Below are 11,215 nucleotides of genomic sequence, written 5' to 3'. Positions count from 1 at the left end.
TCAGCTCAGGTCATGATCTCACAGTTTTTGGGTTCGAGCCGTGTGTCAGGCTCTGTGCTGACAGTTCGGAGCCTGGAGCCTGCTTCAGATTCTGTCTCTCTCTCTCTCTCTGCCCCTCCCCTGCTCATGCTCTGTCTCTCAAAAATAAATGTAAAAAAAATTTTTTTTTTAAATTTTTTTTAACGTTTATTTATTTTTGAGACAGAGAGAGACAGAGCATGAACGGGGGAGGGTCAGAGAGAGAGGGAGACACAGAATCTGAAACAGGCTCCAGGCTCTGAGTGGTCAGCACAGAGCCTGACGCGGGGCTTGAACTCACGGACCGCGAGATCATGACCTGAGCCGAAGTCGGACGCTTAACCGACTGAGCCACCCAGGCGCCCCTAAAAAAATTTTTTAAAAATAGATTTATTAGAAGGGCTGGGCAATAATGTTGAGAAAATCTTCTAGAAATGGAGAGAAGAGATAAGAGAAAATTATAAGATATGCAAAAGCTAACAATCCACTCTTAGGAATTCCCATCCTAAGAAAAGGGGAGAACGTGGTGGGAAGAACATCATCGAAAGATCTGGGATGTGGCGGACAAGAGACACAAGGTCAGGTCAAAAAGCTACATTTTCAAGGAGTGCCCGGGTGGCTCAGTCAGCTGAGTGTCCGACTTCAGTCCAGGTCATGATCTCGGACTTTGTGAGTTTGAGCCCTGCATCGGGCTTGCAGCTGTCAGCACAGATCCTGCTTTGGATCCTCTGCCTGTCCTCTGCTTGCTCTCTCTCTCTCTCTCTCTCTCTCTCAAAAAGGCTTTTTTTTTTTAAAAGCTACATTTTCATCCATCATACTAGGAAGTTGACAGAAAATGTCTACAACTGAAAAACTGAGAAAGAACAATATAACCACATGATTTAGATATTTGGTCCAGAAGTAAATACTAAGTGATGGTCTCTAGAGAAAGAGATCATTGGTGGCACTGCAAGCCAGCCCACGGCTGTGGACCCTTAGCCCCTTCAAATGACAGGGCAAACATCAATATGAAAAGCAAAGCTTTTCATAAAACAATATTTTTATGAACTTGAGATGGAGAAAAATTACAAATAAGACTCAAAAATTGTAAATCCTGAAGAAAATAATAAATGAGTACAACTCCATTTAAAACAAGGACTTCCAGGGGCGCCTGGGTGGCGCAGTCGGTTAAGCGTCCGACTTCAGCCAGGTCACGATCTCGCAGTCCGTGAGTTCGAGCCCCGCGTCGGGCTCTGGGCAGATGGCTCAGAGCCTGGAGCCTGTTTCCGATTCTGTGTCTCCCTCTCTCTCTGCCCCTCCCCTGTTCATGCTCTGTCTCTCTCTGTCCCAAAAATAAATAAATGTTGAAAAAAAAAAAATTTAAAAAAAAAAAAAAAACAAGGACTTCCATTTCTCAGAAGACACAATCCAGAGAGATAAATAAACACAAATCGTGAATTGGGAGATGATATTCTCCACACATTCTTGACAATAAGAACTTAAAAAAGGAAAAAAAGCAACACTCAATATAAAAAAAGGGTACAAGTATGAACAGGCAATACACAGAAGAGGAAACATAAATGGCCATATGAAATATTGGTCATCTGGCCAGGGAACAGGGGAATGCATGTTAGAACCAAAATTTGATTCCGTTTCATACTTGTAAGACAGTCCCGGTCTGCCAGTCAACTGGTATAGCCTCCTTGGGGAACCAATCAGCAATATCTAGTCAAGTTCAATGTGACCATATACTGTATGGCTGAGAAATTCCACCGTTAGTCACACACCAAGAAATTCCATGTGTGTATTCTACATATATGTAATCATACATACCTATATACATATTCCATAATTTATATAATTCCATAAAGTATCATCTTCCATATATATAGATGGAATTTTATAACATCTGCACAAGAATGTTTCATAGTGACACCATTTGTAATAAATAACAAAAACTATACACAACCAAGTATCCACAGACAATGCACTAGCTAAACAAATAATAATGAATGACCATAGTCAAAACAATTCACACGAATTTGTAATCTGAGTAAAAACGTTGCAGTAGAATATATTCAGTGTAAGATTATTTACGTGAAGTTGAAAAACAGGCAGCACAATGATATACATTAGTTAAGGTTATATATGTACATACACATGTTTATAACAGAAATAGATAAGATGAATCAGAATGATTAAAAACAAATTTAGAACAATTCCCTTGGGTCAAAGGGAGAAAACAGGACTGAATCACGGAGAAACCCACAGGCCCTCCACCTGTATTGGTAACATTCATTCCTGAAGCCAAGGCAGGTACAAGAGTATCAACTCTCACATTTTATTTCTTTTTGACACTGTTTTGAATTGTGAAATATAATATGCTCATACAAACCGCATGAAACCTTCCATGTACAGTCTAATGTATTTATAAAGCAAATTCCCACATAACTGCCATCCAGGTCAACAGGGCATTGCTTTTATACCAGAAGCCCCGCCTGTAACTCTCATCCCCATCAAAATACCCTCCTTCCCTCCAGAGGCAACCGCTATTCTGACTTGAATACCACTCTGGACTCTCTTTAGTTTTTACCACCTGAGTATGCATCCTTGAACATTAGAGTTCGGTTTTACCTGTTTTTCAACATTATATTAATGAAATCATATTGTATTATTTTGCAGCTAACTTCTTTTCCTCCATATCAATAAAAATGCTGTGTGTGTGCACGCATGTGTGTATTTAATTTTTGCTACTGCATAGTAAATCTATTACGTTAACATATAAAAATGCATTTATTCACTCTGTTCTTGATGAGTCTCTGCTGATTACTGGAAGTGAATAGTGTTTTTCATTATCTAAATTTTAATGTGCCTCCAGAAAAAGTCCAGTTTAAAAAATACGACAAAGAAAATGGAAGAAGGGGGGCGCCTGGGTGGTTCAGTCCGTTGGGCGTCCGACTTCAGCTCAGGTCACGATCTCGCGGTCCGTGAGTTCAAGCCCCGTGACGGGCTCTGGGCTGATGGCTCAAAGCCTGGAGCCTGCTTCCGATTCTGTGTCTCCCTCTCTCTCTGCTCCTCCCCCGTTCATGCTCTGTCTCTCTCTCTGTCTCAAAAATAAATAAACGTTAAAAAAAAATTAAAAAAAAAAGAAAATGGAAGAAGGAACAAAGCTGTTAAGAATAAGGAATATTTCGCTGATTTATTTGAGGGCGCTAATTTCCATTCAGGCAGTAAAAGTGACACCATAGTGAATTTGTTTCCAAACCTCACTATTGTGTGCAACCAGTGGTCCTGGTTCTGCTTTGGCCGGCCATCAGAATCCCCTAATTGGCTTGTAGAATTCTGGACCCCTCCCACAAAGTGTCTGGTTTGTAGGGCTGGCTGGGGTCTGGAAAACTGTATTTCTAACAGCAAACAAACTCTGAGAAATGTTGCTGTCAACAATTCTTGTGCAGAGGCTGGTAGGCATTCTGAACTTGAAACATCAAATCGAAAAGAACAACATGCACATTTTTGTGTCACAAAATTACTTTAAAGACTTTTTACCTAAAAGCTTTGGGCATCAGAACAGTGCCCTTGTCTGTGTGAAAATGAAATGTCGGTAGCGCTAAACCAAATTTGACTGAAGCAACTAGGTGGCCTATTGCACTCAATTTCTCAAGCTGACTCCATTGTCTCAAAGGGTAACACATGCAAAAAATGAGTTTATTCATTCTTGGGATATCCGTAATTGCTATTTTGCTAACTCAGTGTATTATGGGAAAAGCTATTAATGGGGGGTCCTTATTTATAGATTTGACTTGGGAGATGTTATTGCAAGTTGTATTTGCAATCATCCACATTAAATGAGCATTTGAATGTTTTTGGCCATTATTACTGATTGAAAATACTACTGCTCAGAACACAACCATGTAAAATTCTGAAGCACTTTCTGGACATAAAAGTCAAAAGGTTAGCAACGTATTCTGAGCTCAAGATTATAACTAATTATGTAGGCCACCTTTGTCCTTAGAAGGTATTATCCATGCATTAGTCATTGATTCATTCATTCATCTATTCTTTCATTAATTTATTCATCGAACAAATAGTTATAAGATCCCACTATGTGTTCACTCTGTTTTAGGTCTTCGAATATATCAGGGTGAAGTGGGAACGGCAAAACTCCTCTGCATTCCTGGAGCTTATGTTCCAGCGAGGGATGGACTCACACTAAATCAGAAATATAATAAGTAAATAAAATGCCTATTTTGTTAGAAGGTGGTAAGTGCTATGAAAAAAACAGAGCAAGGGAACAACACTCAGGATTGTGGAGAGTTAAATAATGTGGTCAGGGTGGGCGTCATTGACGAGGTGACATTTTAACAAGGCTTAAAGGAGGGACCTAGCCACATAGAAATTTGGGTAACAGATGAAAAGTGAACAAAAATGTCTCTAAAGTGGAAACATGCCTGCTATCTTTGAACAGCTGTGTGAAGCACAGGTACTCAGTGTGTCTGGACCAGCGAGACAAGGATGGGAAAAGCCAGAGTCTGTGAGGCCAGGGTAAGGATCTTGGCTTTCAGCTCACGCGAGATGCAGGGCTTGGGGTAGAGGACAAGCATGGTCTGACTTAGTTGTTTGTATACAACTTTTATGGAAGAATCATTGATATACCAGAAACTGCATATATTTGTAAGTGTATAATTTAATGTGTTGACATGTGAATGCACCTGTGAAACCATCACCAAATCAAGGTCATGAACAGATCCACGGTGTCGCTTTGTACATTTTGCCTCCCACCCCTTCCTCCAAGTAAACACTCAACTGCTGTCTGTCCCTGCAGATGAACTTGCAGGTTGTGGCATCACACCCCATGGGCTCTCCTTTGGCTTTTTTCAGTCGATACTTATTTAGTGATTCATCCATCTTTGTTGCATGTGTCCACAGTTTGTTCCCCTTTATTTCAGAGGAGCGTTCCATTGTATGGACGTACCAAGACTTATCCTCTAACCTGTTGGTGGGCATTTGAATTACTTCTGGTCTTTGACTATTATAAGTAAAGCTGCCGTTAATGTTTGTGTACAAGCCTTTGTATGGATATATGCCCAGTGTGGCAAGGCTGGATCCTATGATAAGTAGACGTTTACCTTTTTAAGAATCAACCATACTGTTTTCCAAAGTGGTTGTGCCATGCTGCGGTCCCAGCACCAGAGCCAGGCATTCCAGTTGCTCCACATTGTTACAGCTGATAAGGCCAGTCTCTTAAATTTTAGACATTCTGATAGGTATGCAGTATTAGCTCACAGTGGGTTTTTTTCAATATTTATTTATTTTGAGAGAGAGAGCATGCGTGCACAAGCTGGAGAGGGGCAGAGGGAGAGGGAGAGAATCCCAAGCAGGTTCCATGCCCAGCACAGAGCCCAATGTGGGCGTGATCCCACAACCCTGGGATCATGACCTGAGCTGAAATTAAGAGTCAGACACCAAATCAACTGAGCCACCCAGGCATCCTTTATGGTGGTTTTAATATGCATTCTCTGATGACTAATGATGTTGAACATGTTTTTGTGTGCTCACTTGTCATGTGAAATGTCTTCTTTGGTAAAGTACCTGTTCAAAACTTTTGCCCATTTTTAAAACTGAGCTGTTTGTTTTCTTACTATTGAGCTATTAGTCTTATTATTGAGCTTTCTTTAGTCTGATAAAGTCCTTATTCTGTTAATGATTGACAATTATCTTTACCCAGCCAGTGGCTTGTCTTTTCATTCTATTAACAATGTCATTCAAAGAACAAAGGTTAACTTTTTCTTTTATGGGTCATTATTTGGTCTTGGCCTAACCCAAAGTCACAAAGATTTTCTTTTATACTTTCTTCCAGAAGTTTCATGGTTGTGATCCTCTTTGGGTTGACTTTCTTATATGGTACAAGTTATGAATCAAAAATATTTTTGGTGTATGAATATCTAATAGTTCCAGTACCATTGGTTTAAGTGACTATCCCTTCCTCACTGAATTCTCTTTGCATCTTTGTCAAAACTCAGTTGTCTGTGTACCTGTGGGTCTATTTCCAGACTCTATTCTGTTTGTCAGTGTTTATGCCAGTAGCATACTGTCTTGATTACTGTGGCTTTCTAATAATTATAGAAATCAAATAGCATTAATCCTATTTGTTCAAAGTTATCTTACCTATTATAGGTCTTTTGCATTTCTGTATAGATTTGAGAATCAGCTTGTTAATTTCTACAAATAAATGGTCTGCTTGGATTTTGACTGGGACTGTTCTTGTTTTTTATTGATGTATAGGTGACATACAAAGTTATGTGAGTTTCAGGTGCACAACATGGTGAATCAACAATTCTGTACATGATGCAATTCTCACTACCACAAATGTGGTTACCATCTGCCACATACAATGTTATTACAATATTGGTGACTATTCCCTATATGTTTTTATAAATAAATAAATAAATTTTTAAAGTTTTATTATTATCATTATTTTAGTAATCTCTACCCCCAATGAGTGGCTTGAACCCACAACCCTGAGATCAAGAGTCACATGTTCCTCCCACTGAGCCAGCCAGGTGCCTCTCCCTATGTGTTTTTAATCTATATATCAACTTGGGGAGAAATGAGTCTTCCAGCCTATGAATAAGGTATATATTTCTGTTAATTTAAGTCTCTCTCTTTTTTTTTTTTTAATTTTTTTTTCAACGTTTTTAATTTATTTTTGGGACAGAGAGAAACAGAGCATGAACGGGTGAGGGGCAGAGAGAGAGGGAGACACAGAATCGGAAACAGGCTCCAGGCTCCGAGCCATCAGCCCAGAACCTGACGCGGGGCTCAAACTCACAGACCGCGAGATCGTGACCTGGCTGAAGTCGGACGCTTAACCGACTGCGCCACCCAGGCGCCCCAATTTAAGTCTCTTTAATTTTTCTCCACAAAGGTTTGCAGTGCGGGGTCTTTTGCACCTTTTGTCAGGTTTATCCCTAAGTTTTTAATATTTTTATGTGATACTGATTTTACTTTCATTTCTGATTGCTACTAGTATATAGATAAATAATCGATTTCTGTATCTTGATATTGTAAGCTGCCAACCTTGGTAAACTCATTAATTCTCATAGCTGATTTTTAGATTGCATCAGATTTTCTACACAGTCACGTTGTCTGGGAATAAAGCAGAGATGGTGTTACCAGAATCTGGGGGCTAGGCTTACCTGATGGACCCTGAACCTCTGGCAGAGCCCCAGGAGGTGGAGACAGGATGCAATGAAACTGCTGCTGGAGACAGTGCCTAAGGATCACTGCTCGGTCTCCCTGCAGAGCCTCCAGTTGGCCAGAGACAGCGGAAGACAGCTGGTGTGGTCATCTGGGAAAACAGCCTGCCCAGCCAGGTCTCCTGTGATAGAGAGCAGATAGATGAAGGGCAAAGGAGGTATAGAAAAACAAAGAGGTCAACAAATGGCACAAATATTAAGACGTCCAAGGATATGAGGAGGAACCAAGGGGGGCACCGGGCAGGGGCAATGGTGAGGCCGAAGGGAAGCCAAGCTAACCCAGGCCTATAGGCAAATGAAGGAGATTGCAAAGGAGTGGAAATAATCAGTGGCGTCAAGTGTGACGGAGAGGTCAAGAGAGAGGCTGAGAGATGACCCTGAAGTTGGCGACATGGAGGCCAGCAGCGAGGTAGACAGCGGGTGGGAGAGAGGACGTGGTGAGGGAAGTACACACAGTTCTTTTGAGGCTTTGCCATGAAGGGGAAGGGAGCAGTGGGACTGGAGCTTTAAGAACTGGCGGTCAGGAAGTGTGTGTGTATGTATACATGCGTGCGCATGTGTGTGTTAAGCTAATGAGAAGTAACAGTATGTGTGTAGGCTAATGAGAATCAGTCTCCCTCAAATCACTCAATAAATATGTACTAATTGGACCTCCTGTTTCAGATGACAGAGGCCAACTCAGACTGAAGCAGAAGAGGGAGAATGACAATACTCTTTGGGCACAGAACCATCCCATGGAGCTAAGAGACCGGCATGGGGCGGGATTTGGGAGAAACTGGAACCGGAGGTGAAAATACCATTGGCACTCCCTCCCTATCTCATGATTTTCCATCGACTTCCTTCTTTACTCTCACTGCGGTCAGTGCTGGCCACATGGCAGAAATCATGGCCTCTGAGAGCTCCTGAGATATTTTTTATAGCTTCAGCCACTAAGTTTGATGCAGCCGTCTTGGGATCCAGCCCACAGATTCAAGAGGAGATCCCTGATTGGCTCAGATTAGGGATCTACTTATTCCTGAATTAATAAACTGTGGTTTCAGGTGGTGGAGACTCAACTTCTAAAATGATAACTATGTCAAGAGGTGGTGGGGAGAAGAGGCACTTCTCAGAAAAATTGGGACCTCCACAAAGAGAAGTGTTCAATACAAAACAGTCCTGGGTTTGGAATTTGTCAGCATGTGGCTGGTTCCCAGCTGGTTCTCAGCCAATAGAAATAGCTTTCCAGAGCCCTAGGGGATTAAGCCAACTATGAAGATAAAAATGGATAGAGTCAAGAGGGGGAGGGTGTCAGGTTACGCTTGGGAAACTGACAAAACCAGGTGTCAGCTCGCCCAGCGTGCATTTCCGGTTTCCGGTGTGCCCTCCTAGACTGCAGAGTTGAACAGGTGAAAACCTCATTCCCCGGAATCCCAGGGAGTAGGACTCTAGACATCACTTAGGATCCACCTTCTGAGGGAAATGGCGGAGGTTAAATTTTGGAGTCAAGTGGCCAGAAAGGCAGAGGCTGAGACACCTATTTCAACTGGTGTGCCATGAGCAGAGGTGAGTGGTTCTGAAGCCAGCATGTGTGGGGGCTGTTTGCTGATGCTGCAGGCCCCTCCCGGATGGCCATGAATGTGGCCTGGTTCTGCTAGCAGGCTTTGGGAGCAGCTCCAGGGAGCCCCTCCTGGGGTCTGTTCTTCAGTGTGTCCAAGCATCTGGTAAGCCATTTAGTAGCCCGAGTTGAATCCTATTCTGCCTCCACTAGCTCAAGGGGATTCTTTGCGGCTGAGCCCTGATGAACGAATGCAAATGTGATGTGGCGGCCATCTTCAGAGAACTACGCAGAAACCTTGGTATCTGAAATGCAGTGTGCAGTGAGGGCTAACCATGGAGTGATGGAGTACTGATAGCCTTCCTGTTCCCATCTGGTTTAGCCCTAGGGTCTGGGGCCAGGACTTGCTGGATGTGAGTAGAGCACAGTTGCCCCAACCCCCGGGGCAGAAAAGGGAGCAATGGCACAGAACTAATCTGGGCCTCCTATTGGCTATGTGTGAGTAGTGAATTCCAGGTTATCAGATCTGGCAGCAATCCAACATCCCCACTTTGCGGAAGAAGAAGGTAAATGACACAAGACATATTTAGAATTACAGGGAACCCACATCTTGGATATCGTGACTGGCTCCTAGTACATACCAGGAGTAAATTGTACCCAGAACGGTGTTGCATAGAAACTCAGGAAATGGTCCTAGAATGGAATATACAGTCAGCCTTGAACAACACGGTTTGAACTGTGCAGGTTAATTTATATGAAGATTTTATTGAATAAATATAGCATGGTACTGTAAATGTATTTTCTCTTCCTTATGATATTATTAATAACATTTTCTTTTCTCTACTTTATTTTATTGTAAGAACACAGTATTATAAGACATACAACACACAAAATATATTAGTTGATGGTTATCAGTAAGGCTTCCAGTCAATAGTAGGCTATTAGTAGTTAAGTTTTGGGGGAGTCAAAAGTTACATGTAGATTTTTGACTGCACGGGGGTCAGTATCCCTAATCCTCCCGTGTTATCCAAGAGGCAGTTATATTTTATTTAAAACAATTTTTTTTAATGTTTATTTTTGAGAGAGGGAGAGAGAGAGAGAGAGAGACAGAGTGTGAATGGGGGAGGGGCAGAGAGAGGGAGACACAGAATCTGAAGCAGGCTCCAGGCTCTGAGCTGTCAGCACAGAGCCCGACACGGGGCTTGAACTCACGGACTGCGAGATCATGACATGAGCTGAAGTCGGACGCTTAACGCTTAACCGACTGAGCCACCCAGGTGCCCCAGTTGTATTTTATTTTTAATCGGTTTCCCCACCACTCACTCCCCTTTATGTACTGGTGCATTGAGCCATCACCGGATACGAACATTACAATGAGGCCACCAAGAAGCAACAGTTACTATTATTGTAACCTGGGGGAGAGCAGCATCCAAGAAATCTTACAAAAGACTTGTGGCCATTTTCCTATGTATCAAGGAAATGTGAAAGCCATCTCCTCGGGACCAAATTTACACTGATCGATGAAGTGCTTCGCCAATTTAGACAGTAAGAGGTTGTTTAATTATAGCAGGGTAGCGGTGCATATTACACCAAACATTTGTTTTACATCTGAAAGCCCTGGAAATGGAAATTAATAGATTCACGCAGGAATGAACTTACTTGTGGGGGCCCAGTGATTCTGAGTAGACCAGCAATTACTCATTTTTCTTTGAATTCATTTCTGTGATGGAAACACAAAAAAGTGATTTCAAGAAGGAAAATCGTTGCATGGAAATCTGGCAAGTTTTCACAAGGACTGAATTGCTCTTTTGTTTCCTGCCCAGCAATATGAGATTGTCAGCTGAAACTGGGTCTCTGCTGTGTTAGCAGAGGCAGAGAAGGCTCTGTGTCCAGCAGTGGCCCTGCCCTGGGACCAGCCTCCCAGGAGTTTCCAGAGCATCCAGAGGAGAACGGAAAGCAGGTCCTTGGGAGAACAGGGCACTGCCAGCATTCGGATAACGAGCAAGCATTCCAGAGGAAAGACAGCTGGCAGATGTGGTCCACCACGAATTGGGATCAAACTTTAATGTCATTGTCATGAAGATAAAAAGCAAAAAGGAATAATGAACTCAAGCAAATGAGGTCAGGACTTTACTTTTTTAACCCAAATCAACTGACTTTGCATGTGCAGACCCTGTAGGAGCTTGATTTTCTGGCCCCCATTTAGCCCCATGCCTGGTACAGTGTAGCTGTTCTGTTTAACAAAGAATGTTAAGTGATGATGAAACCAGGAAGGCTGAGCTAAGAGTAAGGAAATACTTAGGATAGCAAGACCAACCTATGGATGACTTTTTTTTTTCTTTTAAATGAGCCAGGTGTGGGAAGCTAATGATAGAAGCTAGAAGCTTGGCTGTGGCCTGAATTAGGTATCTGGGAGGAACCTCAGAGT

This window comes from Lynx rufus, unplaced genomic scaffold, assembly GCF_022079265.1.
Source record: "Lynx rufus isolate CCGP_SWC_20201006 ecotype Redwood Valley unplaced genomic scaffold, mLynRuf1.p SCAF_8, whole genome shotgun sequence".
In the NCBI taxonomy this organism is placed as follows: Eukaryota; Metazoa; Chordata; class Mammalia; order Carnivora; family Felidae; genus Lynx; species Lynx rufus.
The sequence above is the reverse complement of the archived record's forward strand: the minus strand, read 5'-3'. Positions refer to the sequence as shown.